This window comes from Triturus cristatus, chromosome 1_1, assembly GCF_964204655.1.
Source record: "Triturus cristatus chromosome 1_1, aTriCri1.1, whole genome shotgun sequence".
NCBI classification, from domain to species: Eukaryota; Metazoa; Chordata; class Amphibia; order Caudata; family Salamandridae; genus Triturus; species Triturus cristatus.
This window is the reverse complement of record NC_140579.1, coordinates 31183740-31202645: the sequence shown is the minus strand read 5'-3', so window position 1 is coordinate 31202645 and position 18906 is coordinate 31183740. Positions and strand designations below refer to the sequence as shown.

Genomic DNA, 18906 nt, shown 5'->3' with positions numbered 1-18906 from the left:
CAAAAATGTTCTTAAGCGGCCAACCCCCACTGCCACTCGCTCCACCCACTGCCACCTTGCCCCAGTGATATGCACCCTATATTGCGGTGTAGATCATTATTGGTGGAGCAACATTATAGCCTAATAAATCAAAGACGAGAGGTTTTTGTGGAGCCCACATCCTGACCGTGTGTGTTTAAAGGTGCTCTTGTGTGATCAATGGACCTGTTGACTTTGCTAGGGGCTTCAATGGCGCGAGGCCCCCAGGGGTGGCTTCTAAAGCTGTCCGGTCTCCCCCCAGACTCCACATGCTCACCTCCCTACTCCGGCTCCAGCACAGATGGCACTCCACACGTGGGCGCTAGATTGCGCCAGAAGGTCTCGCCTGCCCAGTCATGTCCGAGACACATCACTTAGGAGTGGGTGTGATTGTGGTCGGCTGTGTTATAACCACGCCCCTTAGTAAGACTGGAAACCACTTCACAAGGACGCCTATCGTTTCATTAACGTTACTACTTGAGCTGAAGGGGTTAAGTGTCTATTGTAAACCTTGTGTCAGGATGTGTGTATTCTTAATATGGTGTTAATCTTAATTCGCTTCCATGTTGTAATTAGAAGTTTATGGAGTGATTTGTGGTCTTTTCGTTGCTGTGAAGGTAATGTCTTTGTCGTACAGGATTGTTTATTGGTATCGTTAAGTTGCATTAACAAGCTGCTTCCAAGAATAACTGCATTCAATCAATTTAAATGAAATTCGGTGAAAAGCTACAGTTCATTGAATGATATATGTCTTTTATTTATGTGTTTTGAAAACTGCAAGTGGCACCAAAACACGGACTTTGTACTTATATTCGTTGCTTACGAGAAGCAAGGCTGGCAGTAACTGCGCCTCTTATACCACCAGTCTTGCTTCACGTAAGCAACAACTATAAGTACAAAGTGCGTGTTTTCGTACCACTTGCAGTTTTCAAAACACATAAATAAAACACAATGGGCCAGATGTATGACGCGCAAAATAGAGCATCGCAAATTGCGAGATTTTTGTGACTCGCAATTTGCGAGGCGCTATTTTGAATGTACAACAGTGTGTTTCCCACTGTTTGCGATTCCCAATGGGGTCGGAAATTGAGAGGCCCATGAATATTAATGAGCCTCTCGCAATTTGCGACCCCATTGGGAATGGCAGGCCCTCCCATGTATGGTGGCCTGCTGGGCTCAGCAGACCACCATGTGTGGGACTGCTTATAAATAAAGCAGTTTTTTTTAATGCAGCCCGTTTTCCTTAAAGGAAAATAGGATGCATTTCAAAAAGAAAAGAATGAAACGTTTTTATTTAATTTTTTAAGGGAAGTTAGTGGTCCTGGGACCACTGCCTGCCCTTAAAAAATATTCCCCCCTGCACTTGCAGGGGGGAAGTGGTCCCCTGGGGTCCCCTTTCCCTTTGCGGGTGGATTATCACCCTCTTGAAGAGGGTGGTAATTTGCGAGTGCAAAACATTCATACATGGGCATGCGCTCGCTAATAGGAAGGGAACACCCGCCCCTAATAGCGAGTCGCACAACCTATTTAGCGAGTCGCAAATAAATTCCAACTCGCTAAATAGGTTTTGTACATGGGCCATGCTATTTTGCATGCACAAACGGGTTCGCAAACCCGTTTGCACATGCAAAAACGGTCGTAAATCTGTCCCACTGTCATTTACAATGCCAATAGTTAAAACTCTTGCAAATGCGAGACCTATTCCATTGCAAATTCTTGTTTTTTTTTTACTTATAACAGACTTGGCAAGCACTGTGCAGGCAAATCCTAAAAATCAGCATTCTGCTGTGACCACTGTAGCAACTTCTGGACAGATTTACATGAAACTATAGAAATCAGACAAAAAGCTGTCCCTTCACTCCACATGCCAAATTTGGTACACCTTTTCACTGCATTTCCCGACTTATCATTCAGTAAAATTCCCACATAGCAATTAGAAATTAAACACAAACATTTGGGTCCCTAAAAGTATACTTTTCTGTATTGACCAATCTTCACAAAACTTTTCAGGATAGAAATTATCTTCATGGATATTTTTCCAATTTTAATGTAATTCATTAAACAGGGTGAAACCCAGTAGTGACGAATGGAAGGCTTTTACTGTGTACTTGCAATTCAACCATAACTACTGTTTTGCTTTTGCAAGACTTTTGTTAGTAAATAGAGACATGTGTCCCATCACGGTAATATGTCTTGGAATACAATTAATTTAGAGAACCTTGTTGAATTTAGGAGCATAATTTTCAAAACCCGCTGTTACTTCTGAATCTACAATTTATGTCGTTGGAGAGTTGTGGGACTGAGGGTGCCAGAGAGTCGTGGCAGAGCAGGACTCATGAGAGATAAGGTACCCACAGTTTGCTCCGATTTGAAACAAGAAGCTATTTTTCACTAAGCGTTACATCACGGTACCAGAGCCCCAGACCACCCAATACCCGGTTCACCTCAGCTGTAGGACGGCTTCAGGCACACGGATACGCATGTGGAGAAAGGTCCTGGAACATCTCAGCCTCAAAAGAGAGCCTTACTATCCAGACCCACCTCATCCAACAACAACCTGTCCGAGGGATGCAACACTGTCATCTGCCCTCCCTGTGCTCAACTAACGCAAACCTGTCCTGCGTATGTAACACTGTCACCAGCCCTCCCTGTGCTCAACTAACGCAAACCTTGTCCTAGGGATGCAACACTGTCATCTGCCCTCCCTGTACTCAACTAACGCAAACCTGTCCTAGGTATGCAATGCTATCCTCTGGCCCTATCTGTGCTCAACTAACGCAAACCTGTCCTAGGTATGCAACGCTATCCTCTGGCCCTATTTGTGCTCAACTAACGCAAACCTGTCCTAGGTATGTAACACTGTCATATGCCCTCGCTGTGCTCAACTAACGCAATCCTATCCTAGGTATGCAACGCTATCCTCTGGCCCTATCTGCGCTCAACTAACGCAAACCTGTCCTAGGGATGCAACACTGTCATCTGCCCACCCTGTGCCCAACTAACGCAAACCTGTCCTGGGGATGCAACGCTGTCATCTGTCCTCCCTGTGCTCAACTAACGCAAACCTGTCCTGGGTATGTAACACTGTCACCAGCCCTCCTGTGCTCAACTAACGCAAACCTGTCCTGGGTATGCAACACTGTCACCAGCCCTCCCTGTGCTCAACTAACGCAACCCTGTCCTGGGTATGCAACTCTGTCATCAGCTCTCCCTGTGCTCAACTAACGCAAACCTGTCCGGGGGATGCAACGCTGTCATCTGTCCTCCCTGTGCTCAACTAACGCAAACCTGTCCTAGGGATGCAACACTGTCACCAGCCCTCCCTGTGCTCAACTAACGCAAACCTGTCCTGGGTATGCAACACTGTCACCAGCCCTCCCTGTGCTCAACTAACGCAAACCTGTCCTAGGGATGCAACACTGTCATCTGCCCTCCTTGAACTCAACTAATGCAAACCTGCCCTAGGTATGCAACGCTATCCTCTGGCCCTATCTGTGCTCAACTAACGCAAACCTGTCCTAGGAACGCAACGCTATCCTCTGGCCCTATCTGTGCTCAACTAACGCAAACCTGTCCTGGGGATGCAACACTGTCATCTGCCCTCCCTGTGCTCAACTAACGCAAACCTGTCCTAGGTATGCAACACTGTCAACTGCCCTATCTGTGCTCAACTAACGCAAACCTGTCCTAGGGATGCAACACTGTCATCTGCCCTCCCTGTGCTCAACTAACGCAAACCTGTCCTGGGTATGCAACACTGTCATCTGCCCTCTCTGTGCTCAACTAACGCAAACCTTGTCTTAGGGATGCAACACTGTCATCTGCCCTCCCTGTGCTCAACTAACGCAAACCTGTCCTAGGTATGCAATGCTATCCTCTGGCCCTATCTGTGCTCAACTAACGCAAACCTGTCCTAGGTATGCAACGCTATCCTCTGGCCCTATTTGTGCTCAACTAACGCAAACCTGTCCTAGGTATGTAACACTGTCATCTGCGCTATCTGTGCTCAATTAACGCAAACCTGTCCTAGGGATGCAACACTGTCATATGCCCTCCCTGTGCTCAACTAACGCAAACCTATCCTAGGTATGCAACGCTATCCTCTGGCCCTATCTGTGCTCAACTAACGCAAACCTGTCCTAGGGATGCAACACTGTCATCTGCCCACCCTGTGCCCAACTAACGCAAACCTGTCCTAGGGATGCAACACTGTCATCTGCCCTCCCTGTGCTCAACTAACGCAAACCTGTCCTATGGATGCAACGCTATCCTCTGACCCTATCTGGGATCAACTAACACAAACCTGTCTGAGGGATGCAACACTGTCCTCTGGCCCTCCCTGTGCTCAACTAACGCTAACCTTGTCCTAGAGATGCAACACTGTCACCAGCCCTCCCTGTGCTCAACTAGCGCAAACCTGTCCTACGTATGCAACACTGTCATCTGCCCTCCCTGTGCTCAACTAACGCAAACCAGTCCTAGGTATGCAACGCTATCCTCTGGCCCTATCTCTGCTCAACTAACGCAAACCTGTCCTAGGTATGCAACGCTGTCCTCTGGCCCTATCTGTGCTCAACTAACGCAAACCTGTCCTAGGGATGCAATGCTATCCTCTGGCCCTATCTGTGCTCAACTAACGCAAATCTGTCCTAGGGATGAAGCACTGTCATCTCCCCTCCCTGTGCTCAACTAACGCAAACCTGTCCCGGGGATGCAACACTGTCATCTGCCCTCCCTGTGCTCAACTAACGCAAACCTGTCCTGGGTATGCAACACTGTCACCAGCCCTCCCTGTGCTCAACTAACGCAAACCTGTCCTGGGGATGCAACACTGTCATCTGCCCTCCCTGTGCTCAACTAACGCAAACCTGTCCTAGGTATGCAATGCTATCCTCTGGCCCTATCTGTGCTCAACTAACGCAAACCTGTCCTAGGGATGCAACACTGTCATCTGCCCCCCCGGTGCCCAACTAACGCAAACCTGTCCTAGGGATGCAACACTGTCATCTGCCCTCCCTGTGCTCAACTAACGCAAACCTGTCCTAGGGATGCAACGCTACCCTCTGACCATATCATGGCTCAACTAACACAAACCTGTCTGAGGGATGCAACACTGTCCTCTGGCCCTCCCTGTGCTCAACTAACGCAAACCTGTCCTGGGTATGCAACACTGTCACCAGCCCTCCCTGTGCTCAACTAACGCAAACCTTGTCCTAGAGATGCAACACTGTCATCTGCCCTCCCTGTGCTCAACTAACGCAAACCTCTCCTAGGGTTGCAACACTGTCACCAGTTCCCCCTGTGCTCAACTAACGCAAACCTGTCCTGGGTATGCAACACTGTCACCAGCCCTCCCTGTGCTCAACTAACACAAACCTTGTCCTAGAGATGCAACACTGTCATCTGCCCTCCCTGTGCTCAACTAGCGCAAATCTGTCCTAGGTATGCAACACTGTCATCTGCCCTCCCTGTGCTCAACTAACTCAAACCTGTCCTGGGTATGCAACACTGTCGCCAGCCCTCCCTGTGCTCAACTAACGCAAACCAGTCCTAGGTATGCAACGCTATCCTCTGGCCCTATCTGTGCTCAACTAACGCAAACCTGTCCTAGGGATGCAACACTGTCATCTGCCCACCCTGTGCCCAACTAACGCAAACCTGTCCTAGGGATGCAACACTGTCATCTGCCCTCCCTGTGCTCAACTAACGCAAACCTGTCCTATGGATGCAACGCTATCCTCTGGCCCTATCTCTGCTCAACTAACCCAAACCTGTCCTAGGTATGCAGCGCTATCCTCTGGCTCTATCTGTGCTCAACTAACGCAAACCTATCTGAGGGATGCAACGCTATCCTCTGGCCCTATCTGTGCTCAACTAACGCAAACCTCTCTGAGGTATGCAACGCTATCCTCTGTCCCTATCTGTGCTCAACTAACCCAAACCTGTCCGAGGGATGCAATGATGTCATCTGGCCCTATCTGTGCTCAACTAACACAAACCTGTCCGAGGGATGCAACACTAACCTCTGGCCCTATCTGTGTTCAACTAACGCAAACCTGTCCGTGTTATGCAACACTCTCCTCTGGCCCTATCTGTGCTCAACTAACACAAACCTGTCCTAGGGATGCAACACTGTCATCTGTCCTCCCTGTGCTCAACTAACGCAAACCTGTCCTAGGGATGCAGCAGTATCCTCCGCCCTCCCTGTGCTCAACTAACGCAAACCTGTCCTATGTATGCAACACTATCCCATGGCCCTCCCTGTGCTTGCCTAGTCAAAACGTGCCATTGGGGTGAGGTGGGAGGATGGGGGGAGCACCACTCCTCTGGCACATCTTGTGCTCAACCAGCCAAAACCTCGCCTAGAGGATGCAAAACTGCCCTCTGTCTCATCCTTTGCTCATCTAACCAAAACCTGTCTTAGAGGATTCAGCACTACTCTCTGGCACTCTTGCTGATCTAACCAATTCCCCCATACATATATGCTATCTGTGAGCATCGGCACCGATACCGACCCCCTCGCTATCAGAAGCTAACTTAAAACACACATGTTGTAATTACACCCTTCTCCCCAACTACATACAGAGCTCCTTGAAGCGTTGCAGTTCTCAGAGGCATGCTGTATGTCTGCACGTAATTTATCACCGGCAGGGGGCAGTGAACGTGGGGCCAGAGATGGGAAGGGTGCAGGACAGACTGCTCATCAACAAGGAAGCCATCTCCCTTTCTGGTACTGGGATAGAGCAGGCACAAGGCTCGGCGTTCAATGTTTCAGATCTGATCGGGTTAATCTTCGAGCTGACCTGCTGGGAAATGCACCAAGAGCTGGAACCCCTGGATTGAAAGCTTGCCAGCCTCTCTGTTACTGATGGGAAATGCACCAAGAGCTGGGAAACCCTGGGTTGAAAGCTTGCCAGCCTCTCTGTTACTGATGGGAAATGCACCAAGTGCTGGAACCCCTGGATTGAAAGCTTGCCAGCCTCTCTGTTACTGCTGGGAAATGCACCAAGTGCTGGTTAACCCTGGATTGAAAGCTTGCCAGCCTCTCTGTTACTGCTGGGAAATGCACCAAGAGCTGGGAAACCCTGGGTTGAAAGCTTGCCAGCCTCTCTGTTACTGATGGTGTCACTCTTGCTACTTGACTTACTTGGGGAAGTCGAGGGTGATAGCCAGCATCCACGGGAGCGAAGAATAGGATTACCAGTCTGCCCTAAGGTATCACTACCCTCAGTACTATCACATAAACTGAGAAGTAAGTGGCACCCCAAGGAAGAGCTGGGAACATCAAGGATCGCCGGGTGACTTGACAGGGAGGTATCGCTCTCGGTGGGTAGTGGCCAGAGAAGATGTTAGAAGAACTGCAGCAATTCAAAACAATAAACAGGGACACAAAAAAAGAGAGAAGGAGAAATTAATGTAGGGAATGTACTATCTGTAACACTCGTCTGCCCTCCTCCTATATGTATAGTAATGGGGATGTGACAAAGGAGTTGTGTACCTTCACAGTCCGCAGAGTTGGAACCATAAGAGGAGTAAATAAATCCCAGAGCAGTGTCCGTCCAAGAGGAAACAAGTGCAGGGCAGAGTCTCCTGTTAGAATAGGAATTGTCAATAAAGTTTTGTTGAGGACACAAAAACAACGTGAAATCCACAAGTATGCTGCAGGCAGTGATAGCGATTAAGTCTCTTATACCAAAAATGTCTTCAGGTACTTGTGAGTAGGATAGTTACTGGTGCCTGTTCCTAATAAAACAATTTTGTGGACAGTTTTGAAGTTGGGCACAGAGTCGGAGCAACAAGTAACTCGTTAGCACTGTACGCGAGCCGCGCGTGCAACGTACCAGAACTCCGGTGTCCAGAAGCTGCTGATGTCGTCCTGAGGCTGACTCTGACTGCTCAATCAGCTGGCAGTCCGTGAAGCATAGTAGAGATCCACCCGGTCAAACGGGGAAGAGAAGGGAAACCGGCAATGCTCCCAGCGGGCATGGAAAGTGAAATGAAACTGTCAATGTCCCGGCAGGCGTCACGGCAAAGTTCCGGGAGTCCGGGGAAACAGAAAGAGGACCCACAGTTGCGGGCGCAATCCTGGAGATAAGATTACAGGGGGCAACGAGAAGTGCAGGGAAGATCAACCCCAAAGGTCAGCAGGAGGTTAATTCAGTGCAGCCGCGTTCCGACGTTGGAGGAATCCAAGAAATCCGAATACAGGTGAGGCAAGGTTTCATCGAGGTTCCCAAGAGCTTCGAAAGCCAAGCACTGAACGCAAGGAGGAGCTGGGATTTAAACACCTCCTCAGCCAATTAGCTTGTTTTGCTTGCGGAAGTGGGACGGTACACAACCTAGAACCATACTGATGCATTATGAGACTCGTAGTGGGAAGGAGGGAAGTGTAAATACCGAGCAGGTGGAGGAGCGCGTAACAGTTGGGAAATGCACCAAGTGCTGGAACCCCTGGATTGAAAGCTTGCCAGCCTCTCTGTTACTCATGGGAAATGCACCAAGTGCTGGAACCCCTGGATTGAAAGCTTGCCAGCCTCTCTGTTACTGATGGGAAATGCACCAAGAGCAGGGACTCCTGGATTGAAAGCTTGCCGCCTTCTCTGTTACTGATGGGAAATGCACCAAGAGCTGGGACTCCTGGATTGAAAGCTTGCCAGCCTCTCTGTTACTGATGGGAAATGCACCAAGTGCTGGAACCCCTGGATTGAAAGCTTGCCAGCCTCTCTGTTACTGATGGGAAATGCACCAAGAGCTGGGGCTCCTGGATTGAAATCTTGCCAGCCTCTCTGTTACTGATGGGAAATGCACCAAGAGCTGGGACTCCTGGATTGAAATCTTGCCAGCCTCTCTGTTACTGATGGGAAATGCACCAAGAGCTAGAACCCCTGGATTGAGAGCTTGCCAGCCTCTCTGTTACTGATGGGAAATGCACCAAGAGCTGGGAACCCCTGGATTGAGAGCTTGCCAGCCTCTCTGTTACTGATGGGAAATGCACCAAGTGCTGGAACCCCTGGATTGAAATCTTGCCAGCGTCTCTGTTACTGATGGGAAATGCACCAAGAGCTGGGACCCCTGGATTGAAAGCTTGCCAGCCTCTCTGTTACTGATGGGAAATGCACCAAGAGCTGGGACTCCTGGATTGAAAGCTTGCCAGCCTCTCTGTTACTGATGGGAAATGCACCAAGAGCTGGGAACCCCTGGATTAAAAGCTTGCCAGCCTCTCTGTTACTGATGGGAAATGCACCAAGTGCTGGAACCCCTGGATTGAAGCTTGCCAGCCTCTCTGTTACTGATGGGAAATGCACCAAGAGCTGGGAACCCCTGGATTGAGAGCTTGCCGGCCTCTCTGTTACTGATGGGAAATGCACCAAGAGCTGGGAACCCCTGGATTAAAAGCTTGCCAGCCTCCCTGTTACTAATGGGAAATGCACAAAGAGCTAGAACCCCTGGATTGAAAGCTTGCCAGCCTCTCTGTTACTGATGGGAAATGCACCAAGAGCTGGGAACCCCTGGATTGAAAGCGTGCCAGCCTCTCTGTTACTGATGGGAAATGCACCAAGAGCTGGGAACCCCTGGATTGAGAGCTTGCCGGCCTCTCTGTTACTGATGGGAAATGCACCAAGAGCTGGGAACCCCTGGATTAAAAGCTTGCCAGCCTCTCTGTTACTGATGGGAAATGCACCAAGTGCTGGAACCCCTGGATTGAAGCTTGCCAGCCTCTCTGTTACTGATGGGAAAGGCACCAAGAGCTGGGAACCCCTGGATTGAAGCTTGCCAGCCTCTCTGTTACTGATGGGAAATGCACCAAGTGCTGGAACCCCTGGATTAAAAGCTTGCCAGCCTCTCTGTTACTGATGGGAAATGCACCAAGAGCTGGGAACCCCTGGATTGAAAGCTTGCCAGCCTCTCTGTTACTGATGGGAAAGGCACCAAGAGCTGGGAACCCCTGGATTGAAAGCTTGCCAGCCTCTCTGTTACTGATGGGAAATGCACCAAGAGCAGGGACTCCTGGATTGAAAGCTTGCCGCCTTCTCTGTTACTGATGGGAAATGCACCAAGAGCTGGGAACCCCTGGATTGAAAGCTTGCCAGCCTCTCTGTTACTGATGGGAAATGCACCAAGAGCTGGAACCCCTGGATTGAAAGCTTGCCAGCCTCTCTGTTACTGATGGGAAATGCACCAAGAGCTGGGAACCCCTGGATTGAAAGCTTGCCAGCCTCTCTGTTACTGATGGGAAATGCACCAAGAGCTGGGAACCCCTGGATTGAAAGCTTGCCAGCCTCTCTGTTACTGATGGGAAATGCACCAAGAGCTGGGAACCCCTGGATTGAAAGCTTGCCAGCCTCTCTGTTACTGATGGGAAATGCACCAAGTGCTGGAACCCCTGGCTTGAAAGCTTGCCAGCCTCTGTTACTGATGGGAAATGCACCAAGAGCTGGGAACCCCTGGATTGAAAGCTTGCCAGCCTCTCTGTTACTGATGGGAAATGCACCAAGTGCTGGAACCCCTGGCTTGAAAGCTTGCCAGCCTCTCTGTTACTAATGGGAAATGCACCAAGAGCTGGGACTTCTGGATTGAAAGCTTGCCAGCCTCTCTGTTACTGCTGGGAAATGCACCAAGAGCTGTAACCCCTGGGTTGAAAGCTTGCCAGCCTCTCTGTTACTGATGGGAAATGCACCAAGAGCTGGGACTCCTGGATTGAAAGCTTGCCAGCCTCTCTGTTTCTGATGGGAAAGGCACCAAGTGCTGGGAACCCCTGGATTGAAAGCTTGCCAGCCTCTCTGTTACTGATGGGAAATGCACCAAGAGCTGGGAACCCCTGGATTGAAAGCTTGCCAGCCTCTCTGTTACTGATGGGAAATGCACCAAGAGCTGGGACTCCTGGATTGAAAGCTTGCCAGCCTCTCTGTTACTGATGGGAAAGGCACCAAGTGCTGGAACCCCTGGATTGAAGCTTGCCAGCCTCTCTGTTACTGATGGGAAATGCACCAAGATCTGGAACCCCTGGATTGAAAGCTTGCCAGCCTCTCTGTTACTGATGGGAAATGCACCAAGAGCTGGAACCCCTGGATTGAAAGCTTGCCAGCCTCTCTGTTACTGATGGGAAATGCACCAAGAGCTGGGAACCCCTGGATTGAAAGCTTGCCGGCCTCTCTGTTACTGATGGGAAATGCACCAAGAGCTGGGAACCCCTGGATTGAAAGCTTGCCGGCCTCTCTGTTACTGATGGGAAATGCACCAAGAGCTGGGAACCCCTGGATTGAAAGCTTGCCGGCCTCTCTGTTACTGATGGGAAATGCACCAAGTGCTGGAAACCCTGGATTGAAAGCTTGCCAGCCTCTGTTACTGATGGGAAATGCACCAAGAGCTGGGAACCCCTGGATTGAAAGCTTGCCAGCCTCTCTGTTACTGATGGGAAATGCACCAAGAGCTGGGAACCCCTGGATTAAAAGCTTGCCAGCCTCTCTGTTACTGATGGGAAATGCACCAAGAGCTGGGAACCCCTGGATTGAAGCTTGCCAGCCTCTCTGTTACTGATGGGAAATGCACCAAGTGCTGGAAACCCTGGATTGAAAGCTTGCCGACCTCTCTGTTACTGATGGGAAATGCACCAAGAGCTGGAACCCCTGGATTGAAAGCTTGCCAGCCTCTCTGTTACTGATGGGAAATGCACCAAGAGCTGGGATCCTCTGGATTGAAAGCTTGCCTGCCTCTCCGATACTGATGGGAAATGCAGCAAGAGCTGGAACCCCTGGATTGAAAGCTTGCCAGCCTCTCTGTTACTGATGGGAAAAGGAGGAGATCGAGCACGGGGGGCCGGAATAATAGGGAGACGAAAGGGAAGCCTGATGTAAGGGAACCAGAGGGGTTTTTCCTGCACTAACCTGGAGTGAACCCTGAGCCCACAATAGGTCCGTTGTGTTCCTCGCATGCGCAGCTTAGAATACAGACAGCCAATGGAGGCCCAGCGCGAGGCGCTCCCTGGGAGTTGACCAAACAGAGCCCTGATTGTTGGGCCATAGACTGCCTCGCTCTTAAACACAGGCTGGCAGTAAATAGGCCTTGTCAGAAATGGGATTTCTGGTTGGCTAGGGCATGCGTCTAAGCCAGGCAGAAACCACCACTCTTTCAGGGCAAGGGAGTTACACGCTGAAGATAACCCCTGCTCGTCCCCTTGGTAGCTTGGCACGAGCAGTCAGGCTTATCCCAGAGGCAATGTGTAAAGCGTTCGCGCAACACACACGCAGTAGCGACACACTAGGCACACCGCAAAAGAAACTCCACACAAGGTTATATCAAAAATAGCCTTTGTATCATCCACAAACACATTAGAACATATTCACAATTATACACTGTGCCATCTGGCACTTGGTAGTACTTTACAGGGGATTATATACAGGACAGGGCCAATCAGGCCACTGTCTAAACCATAGAAACTGGTAAGTAATGAGACAACCAGTGACTACTGGTAAAATACTGTACTCCGCATAACCACAGTATGCATACACACTGGCCATAAACACATTATGCACAATCACATTAGTCATAAGTCACCTTAGGCACCATCACCTTAGCCATAAACACAATAGGTCTAAACACTGGGCATAAACCCATTATGCATCACATTTAGCTAGGCACTACAGTAACACTGGTAGGGTGCATTCATCCCCTCAGGGCCTTGCGCCCCACGAGTTAGTGTTCCCAAGTGGGTGCCATGACCTGGGCTCGCCCCGCAATGCCCCCTTAGAGCAAACTTACCCTCTTACGACTAGGCAATCTCCACCTGACTTCCGGCGGCTGCCGCAATGGTTCGCGACTCCTGGTGGCTCCGTGGAGGGTCCAGAGCAGCCCTCCTTCTTAGCCCATGAACGCGGGGTAGGCTCCTGCTGGGATTTGCGATCTGCAGCGTCCCTCCTCCATCTGGGGGCCACGCCCTCAACCAGGCTGAGCCTTTGTCTGGCTTCTGCCTGCTTTGTTGTGCCTTGCAACGTTGGCCACCTCAGCAGAGCCCGCCTCACTGATCAGTAGTAGGTGCACACAACACAGTGCTGGACAGGCAACCAGCACCACAATAGACTACCACAGCGCTCTTGTAACAGCGCTCTTCAAGCTTTCTCTCCGCGCTGCCCCAGGCACCAAGGGTAGAGCGCTCACCACGCGCAGGAAAGTCGGAGCCCCCTCCCTCTAGGGCTCAAAGGGGGCAATATAGATGTAGTGCTCATGAGGCGCTAAGTCCATAGTCCCATAGGCAAAGCTGGGCCCAGGCAGGCCAGTTCACAGGGCCCTCCAGAAGAGAGGCAGTTCTTTGTGGCGGTTCCTCCTGGCGCCCAGCAGTCCGAGTAAGCACACAAAACGAACAGCTTTCATGGGTCACAGCCCCAATATTTATACCACATTTTTCTTTGTTCTCTCCCCCTGGCACAGGCCTAGACCCGGTCCAAACCAGTTCTGGGGGGCACTCCAACCTTTGTTTACAGGGCACAAACACCCTCATTGTCAAAGTAGGTCGTGGCCCCAGACACACCACAGGGGTGGCAGAGCTAGCATTGTACAAGGCAGGCACAGACCTATTCAGGGTCAGGGACTACTCCTTGCACTGACTCGCCCAGCCCCTCTGGAGCCACACGCCTCACCAGCTCCTGTCACTCCAGAGCCAGACATGCAATACACATCAGGCAGGCACAAAGACACATAGCACACAGAAATGCCAACTTCTGAAAGTGGAATTTCTAAAATAGTGATACAAAATCTGTGGACACCATTACGCAGCATTTATTATTACTATTCCAAGCATACACAACTTGACCATGCTGCTCCTCTCATATCAGGAATTACCACTGAAACACTTATCAGGGAATCCCCAATGCATTCCTATGAAAGGGCAGCCTCCGAGCAGTGAGAAACCAAAATGACTGTTTGTCACTACCAGGATATGTCACCCAGTTAAGGTACATGTCCTAGTGATGGAGCAAGGATTCAAGAAAACGAAAGTTGCTCGGAGCAATCCTTCATTAACTTTTATTAACTACTAAAACTGTAGATGAGACAAGACTAATACGCACCAGACACCGACACTTAATGAATGTGGAATAAAATTGCAACGCGACTAAAACCCGCTTTGAATCGGAAAAACGCTTTAAGCATGTGCAAACCAGAATTACGTAGAGATAAGGTGACTAACCTGCTTTGAGAGGGAAAATCTCACGCATGCGCAAGAAGGACTAGGTGCCCGGCATATGCTTGCTTGAACTTAAAAGAAAGCTACTGCTGTTAATGCTTTTGCTCAGAAAAATAATACTAACATGGGATAGAGTAGAAGTGGGTGGTGAACAGTGAGAATTATAAGTTTAAGAAAATAACATTTGTTTATGATTCTTTTATTAATAGTATGCATTTGGGCTTGTTAAGCCAATATCAGAAGGAGAAAATGGCGATGGGTGAAACGAGTCGCGCATGCTCAGTGAATACGTGAGATGACCGAAAAGCTGAATAGCTGCCAGACACCAAGGACAGAAGACGTGGGAAAGAGAAGACGTGTATCACTCATCCATGTAGCCTGTATTGAATAAAATTATTACAATGGCAACAATATACGTATGGGAAGAGAAACTCCTCAATGAGCTAATGGGGAAGGGTTTACAAGATATTAGTACTTCAAAAAAAGTGAATATGTCAGTATAGTGTGATGAAGACTCCCCTAGCCTTGTCCAATCACATTTCGTATTTTACTAATATTTGCAACTATTGGGAGTGGGACATGTTAAAATGAAGACTATAACTGGGGTAACAATCTGGGAAGATTCGGATCCGAATGACAGCCTGATTAGATTTGAAGATTGTGGAAGAACATCGAGGAGGTAGAGAGTGTAAGAGAGGGATGCGCACTGGTGCGTCAGGTTTGTAGAGAACAATAGTAAGTATCTGCCCTGTTCTGATCCTGTCCTATAGTCTTTGTCTCCTGATTCTAACTCAGGGGACCCCCACCAGTCCTTTGGCCAGAGGGTTGGTTTTCGCTATTTCTAATAGGTAAATAGTATTCTATTTCAAAGTTTGCATATTCGTTGCAAATGTATTTTTGATTTGTATCTTTTGTCTTTTCATCTATTCACTGTCTTTGCATTTGATTTGTTGAGTGAATTTGTGTCAATGAATGTATTTGCTAAATGAATTTTTTCTCTCCCATATGAAGAATGATGGAGTTTGCACTGTGAATCTGCATTAATGAGCGTTCAATTTATGACTGAAAATCTGAGACAAAACTTTTGAATCTTACCCAGGGTTTGTGGTTATTTCACTGAGACCTACAAAATTAGTTAGATAGCATGTTAATATCACCATCAACTAACTCAACTAATGGTCCATCGACCAGAGGAGAGAGTGTTGATTTGTGAAAGATTAGTTAAGCATTTAATTCTTAATTGTCTGTGGTTACAGGGAATTAACTAATCTGAACTTAAGTGAATTACAAAACTTGACCCCCAGCGGATTGTCCAGGGAGTGTGTATGAACATTTGGGTAAATGTGTATGGGTCCCATTGAGATACATTTGTTTTGTGAAGTGTTCATCCATGGGCTTCCGTTGGATCACTACCTTTTACCTACAATGCATCCAGCCATAGGGCTAGCTAGGGTCTTCCTTAGAGGTGACTGACATGCAGTAAAAGGGGGGTCACAGACGTGGCACTCACTTTATGTGCCACGTCACAGTGGCAGTACACTGCGCACCCAGGACCTGCAATGGCAGAGGCCTGAGACAGGTTTGAAAGGCTACTTTGGTGGGTGGCGCAATCGGCGCTGCAAGCCCACCAGTAGCATTTAATTTACTGGCCTTGGGTATCTGAGATACCACTTTACAAGGGACTGAAAGGTAAATTAAATACGCCAAACAGGTGTAGGCCAAACTTACCATGTTTACCACAGAGAGCACACACACTTTACACTGGACAGCAGTGCTAAAGTGCCCAGAGTCCTAAAACCACCAACACCAGGTCAGAAAAAATACCAGGAGGAAGGCAAAACGTTCAGGATGACCCTGCAAAAAGGGCCAAGTCCAACAGGCCTTACCTTCAGGTTAAAGTGACACTTAACGCTGCCATTATGTCTTAGATTTGTGGGTGTTCGATTTTATGCATAATGTTGCAACACTATTATTCTTGAGTTAGGTTTTCGCACATACACACCCACTGAAGGGAGCGGGTTTGCCATACTTTTGGGCTCTACAGTACAGCTTCATACGATAGAGTAATTGATGTAGGTACCCCTCGCAACCTCAGATAACAGTTCAGCCGCCTGCTTACATTAAAATAGTTTTTTGAATTACGGGCACTTTTGCTGCTTCTCTTTGTGCGTATAACTAAAAAATCAGATAGCTAAACTAGCGTGAAACAAAAACACACTACCTATAACGGATCTAGCGTTGGCTGCTTCGCATTGTCCGTCATGGAAAAATAAAGAGGACAGAGTCAGAGAGGCAAAGAAAGAAAGGAGGAATGGGGGAATCAGAGGGGAGGAGATGGAAGGAGCTGCCAACAACAATAACAGTTATTACCCTGAGTCGGACGGCGGGAACAGACACAGTTGACCTAATTGCGCGAAGAAGTACGCATGATTATCGTAAAGGCTCCTTCCAAGGAGGGTACTGGCCACCCCTTTCGGATGGATGACATTCTAATTCTACCCATTCCCGGAACATGAGGCCTCACAGCCCACCACCATTTTATTTTAGTTCCAACTTCATGTTTATGAGAGCCTAAAGGCCCTCCAATACTTTACCTGTGGCCTGATAATTCTTGCTGCTAGCCATAGGTGCTTTTCCTCACCCTTGTCCTAATCTTTTGTCCTGATGAAGACCAAAGGATAAGGGTCTGATTACCTACATGACATATAGGGGTCGAAACTTCCACTGTCTTTCTCATCACATTTCAAGCATTGACTACAGAGATCAATTCTCGAAGCACACAATTTGCTATGTTTTGTTTGTATTAATTTGCCATCTTTAGGCTGGATAGGTTGTAGCTATATTTGATGTATATATTGCACATTGCCTTTCCTTTCCTACAACCCTCACCAGCCGAACTTCCTCTTGAGCACTCTATTGTTTCTAAATGTACAGACAATCATGCTGCCTATAAATAATCATGTGATGATGAATAGAATAAAATCGCATTGATTTGCTACTATCATAGTAATGTTTGAATAACTTTATTATAATTTTTGTACCACACTGATGTGACTTCCACTGTGACCATTTCCTTCTGTACTGACAACAATAACAAGCACTCATCGGCTGCACTCCCAGGTCAGCACTGCACATAGATGCAGCGTGCGCATTGCTGCTCGCTCCCACGGCAATACTCCACGGGAGTAAACTTTTTAGAAAAGGTGGGGCATGCACTCACCATTAGCAGGCTACCATTTTGAAATGACAGTCACAAAAGCTAATCCAAAGCGTGGGAGGAGTCGGGCCCCACAAAGTACAGACAACAGATCGCCTAACAGCGCAAGCGCTGTCTAGGCTAGACCTTACAGGGCTTTGTAAATATGGGAAGGCACACTGTGCCACTGGTGCATCCCAAAATGTTATGCACAGGTGGCGCAATGGACTTGTAAATAAGCCCCTGAGACCATAGTGTCACCTACAAACAGGTCAGCCAGTCCGATGTAGAGCATGTCCTCCCTGGCAGGGAACGTAAACTGTGTCATTTATTTATATATTTATTAGGAGTTTAATATAGCGCTGGCCAGACCCGAGGGTATTGCAGCGCTTTACAACAGATTTAAGGCAGAAATCACATAAAAAGGCAAAGGTAAACATAAAAGTTCGAAAGACTCTGTGTGCTGTGCGTCATTGAGGTAGGGAGGGCCTGAGATAGCATCGATGAGTGCACAATGTCTTGGGTTAAACCTCCTTCCGGGAAGAGGTAACTAGGAGGGGGTAGGGGAGCGGGGATGAGGTAGATAGTGGCGGAACATTGTCAAGGGGTTGTAAAGTGCAGGCAGAGGTAGGATGTGGTGGAACATTGTCAGGTGACTGCAGACTTCAGGTTTGTGCATTTCGGCGGCGATTCTTGGTTTGGGAAGGCACGGTTGAGGAAGAGGTCTTTTAGGTGACTTTTGAATTTTATGAAGGAAGGGATAGTCCTGATATGGACAGGGATGGAGTTCCAGATTTTGGGTGCGTTTCCAGCGAAGGATCGTGCAGCTGATTTTTGTTTACGTGTTTTCATAGGGATGAGTAAGAGGGAGTTGGAGCTCCTGAGGTTTCTTGTCTGGCCGGCTTTCTTGAGTTTGGAGGCCAGGTATTACGGTTTCCGTGTGTGCAACGTTTTGTGTGTGAGGCAAGCAGTTCTAAAACTGGCACGTATTTCAGCTGGGAGCTATTTTAGTTCTCAGAGTGCGGGAGTTAGGTGGTCATATTTCTTAAGTCCGGTGACCATTCTGGCAGCTGCATTGAGAGTTGCTTTGAGCGGCAAAACGTGGGATTGAGCTGTACCGGTGAGGACTGCGTTCCCGTAGTCAAGTCTAGATAGCACCAGTGATTGGGTGGCTTGTTTGAGGTCCTTTGTTGGCATGAAGGGCTTAATTTTGTTGAGAAGCTTCAAATTGAGGAAGGCACTCTTCGCGGAGATCTTAATGTGTTTGGTCATGTTCAGTTTTGGGTTGAGGGTGATTCCTAGAGATTTTACCGAGTTAGCCAGGGTGAGATTACGGTTGAGAGCATCGATTGCTTTCAGCCACTCTATGATTTGAGGTTTTCTTCTTTGTTGGAGATGAAGATGATTTCGGTTTTGTCTTGATTGAGTTTAAGGTGGTTTGTTGCTGGCCACTGTTGAACTTCTGTAAGTGTGTTGTTGAGTCTTAGAACGTCGTCTGCGTATAGGTGAAAGG

At 48.5% G+C, this 18906-nt stretch overlaps 1 protein-coding gene across 1 annotated transcript in view; it reads right to left on the bottom strand.

Moving 5' to 3' along the window:
* LOC146869239 (uncharacterized) overlaps positions 1 to 18906 on the bottom strand; it is a 462683-nt gene that overhangs the window by 313028 nt on the left and 130749 nt on the right. The gene's annotated exons all lie outside the window — the stretch shown is intronic.